Source organism: Spea bombifrons, chromosome 2 (assembly GCF_027358695.1).
Source record: "Spea bombifrons isolate aSpeBom1 chromosome 2, aSpeBom1.2.pri, whole genome shotgun sequence".
Classification (NCBI taxonomy): domain Eukaryota; kingdom Metazoa; phylum Chordata; class Amphibia; order Anura; family Pelobatidae; genus Spea; species Spea bombifrons.
In genome coordinates this window covers 142473333-142475832 of record NC_071088.1, presented here as the reverse complement: position 1 = coordinate 142475832, position 2500 = coordinate 142473333, and the positions used below count along the sequence as shown (strand labels likewise).

Genomic DNA, 2500 nt, shown 5'->3' with positions numbered 1-2500 from the left:
TGAACCTTCTCACCTTCTCTGTCCTGTCCCAGGGCTTATAATTCTTTCTGTCTGACGACAAGCAGCAGCAGCAGCAGCAGCAGCAGCAGCAGCAGCAGCAGCAGCAGCAGCAGCAGCAGCAGCAGCAGCAGCAGCAGCAACAGAATAAGAGAAGTAAAATAAAAAACTTTCACACCTGCGGCCATACCACCCTGAAAGCGCCCGATCTTGTCTGATCTCGGAAGCTAAGCAGGGTTGGGCCTGGTTAGTACCTGGATGGGAGACCGCCTGGGAATACCAGGTGTTGTAGGCTTTTAATTTTTTCTCACAGTCCGGGGAGAGCTTTTTGCCATGTGTTTCTTGCTCATCATCAAAGCTTTAAACCCTTATTTGAACCTTCTCACCTTCTCTGTCCTGTCCCAGGGCTTATAATTCTTTCTGTCTGACGACAAGCAGCAGCAGCAGCAGCAGCAGCAGCAGCAGCAGCAGCAGCAGCAGCAGCAGCAGCAGCAGCAGCAGCAGCAGCAGCAGCAGCAGCAGCAGCAGCAGCAGCAGCAACAGAATAAGAGAAGTAAAATAAAGAGCTTTCACACCTGCGGCCATACCACCCTGAAAGCGCCTGATCTCGGAAGCTAAGCAGGGTTGTTCCTGGTTAGTACCTGGATGGGAGACCGCCTGGGAATACCAGGTGTTGTAGGCTTTTTCTTTTCTCACAGTCCGGGGAGAGCTTTTTGCCATGTGTTTCTTGCTCATCATCAAAGCTTTAAACCCTTATTTGAACCTTCTCACCTTCTCTGTCCTGTCCCAGGGCTTATAATTCTTTTTGTCTGACGACAAGCAGCAGCAGCAGCAGCAGCAGCAGCAGCAGCAGCAGCAGCAGCAGCAGCAGCAACAGAATAAGAGAAGTAAAATAAAAAACTTTCACACCTGCGGCCATACCACCTTGAAAGCGCCCGATCTCGTCTGATCTCGGAAGCTAAGCAGGGTTGGGCCTGGTTAGTACCTGGATGGGAGACCGCCTGGGAATACCAGGTGTTGTAGGCTTTTAATTTTTTCTCACAGTCCGGGGAGAGCTTTTTGCCATGTGTTTCTTGCTCATCATCAAAGCTTTAAACCCTTATTTGAACCTTCTCACCTTCTCTGTCCTGTCCCAGGGCTTATAATTCTTTTTGTCTGACGACAAGCAGCAGCAGCAGCAGCAGCAGCAGCAGCAGCAGCAGCAGCAGCAGCAGCAGCAGCAACAGAATAAGAGAAGTAAAATAAAAAACTTTCACACCTGTGGCCATACCACCCTGAAAGCGCCCGATCTTGTCTGATCTCGGAAGCTAAGCAGGGTTGGGCCTGGTTAGTACCTGGATGGCAGACCGCCTGGGAATACCAGGTGTTGTAGGCTTTTAATTTTTTCTCACAGTCCGGGGAGAGCTTTTTGCCATGTGTTTCTTGCTCATCATCAAAGCTTTAAACCCTTATTTGAACCTTCTCACCTTCTCTGTCCTGTCCCAGGGCTTATAATTCTTTCTGTCTGACGACAAGCAGCAGCAGCAGCAGCAGCAGCAGCAGCAGCAGCAGCAGCAGCAGCAGCAGCAGCAGCAGCAGCAGCAGCAGCAGCAGCAGCAGCAGCAGCAGCAGCAGCAGCAGCAGCAGCAGCAGCAGCAGCAACAGAATAAGAAAAGTAAAATAAAGAGCTTTCACACCTGCGCCCATACCACCCTGAAAGCGCCTGATCTCGGAAGCTAAGCAGGGTTGGGCCTGGTTAGTACCTGGATGGGAGACCGCCTGGGAATACCAGGTGTTGTAAGCTTTTTCTTTTCTCACAGTCCGGGGAGAGCTTTTTGCCATGTGTTTCTTGCTCATCATCAAAGCTTTAAACCCTTATTTGAACCTTCTCACCTTCTCTGTCCTGTCCCAGGGCTTATAATTCTTTCTGTCTGACGACAAGCAGCAGCAGCAGCAGCAGCAGCAGCAGCAGCAGCAGCAGCAGCAGCAGCAGCAGCAACAGAATAAGAGAAGTAAAATAAAAAACTTTCACACCTGCGGCCGTACCACCCTGAAAGCGCCCGATCTCGTCTGATCTCGGAAGCTAAGCAGGGTTGGGCCTGGTTAGTACCTGGATGGGAGACCGCCTGGGAATACCAGGTGTTGTAGTCTTTTTCTTTTCTCACAGTCCGGGGAGAGCTTTTTGCCATGTGTTTCTTGCTCATCATCAAAGCTTTAAACCCTTATTTGAACCTTCTCACCTTCTCTGTGCAGTCCCAGGGCTTATAATTCTTTCTGTCTGACGACAAGCAGCAGCAGCAGCAGCAGCAGCAGCAGCAGCAGCAGCAGCAGCAGCAGCAGCAGCAGCAGCAGCAGCAGCAGCAGCAGCAGCAGCAGCAGCAGCAGCAGCAGCAGCAGCAGCAGCAGCAGCAGCAGCAGCAGCAGCAGCAGCAGCAGAATAAGAGAAGTAAAATAAAAAACTTTCACACCTGCGGCCATACCACCCTGAAAGCGCCTGATCTCGGAAGCTAAGCAGGGTTGGGCC

General features: G+C 51.3%; 4 non-coding genes and 3 pseudogenes across 4 annotated transcripts; all 7 read left to right on the top strand.

Annotated features, from left to right (window-relative positions):
* The first annotated feature begins 173 nt into the window (after nucleotides 1-173).
* On the top strand, nucleotides 174-292 carry LOC128477930 (5S ribosomal RNA). The gene has a single exon (XR_008348877.1). It is a non-coding gene; the product is annotated as a 5S ribosomal RNA (ribosomal RNA).
* A 278-nt stretch (nucleotides 293-570) lies between these two features.
* On the top strand, nucleotides 571-679 carry LOC128480676 (uncharacterized; annotated as a pseudogene).
* A 225-nt stretch (nucleotides 680-904) lies between these two features.
* On the top strand, nucleotides 905-1023 carry LOC128476980 (5S ribosomal RNA). Its single transcript, XR_008347970.1, has one exon. It is a non-coding gene; the product is annotated as a 5S ribosomal RNA (ribosomal RNA).
* A 230-nt stretch (nucleotides 1024-1253) lies between these two features.
* On the top strand, nucleotides 1254-1372 carry LOC128479175 (5S ribosomal RNA). Its single transcript, XR_008350061.1, has one exon. It is a non-coding gene; the product is annotated as a 5S ribosomal RNA (ribosomal RNA).
* A 299-nt stretch (nucleotides 1373-1671) lies between these two features.
* On the top strand, nucleotides 1672-1780 carry LOC128480477 (uncharacterized; annotated as a pseudogene).
* Nucleotides 1781-2008: 228 nt separating this feature from the next.
* Nucleotides 2009-2127, top strand: LOC128478348 (5S ribosomal RNA). The gene has a single exon (XR_008349272.1). It is a non-coding gene; the product is annotated as a 5S ribosomal RNA (ribosomal RNA).
* A 315-nt stretch (nucleotides 2128-2442) lies between these two features.
* LOC128480436 (uncharacterized) overlaps nucleotides 2443-2500 on the top strand; it is a 109-nt pseudogene continuing 51 nt past the window's right edge.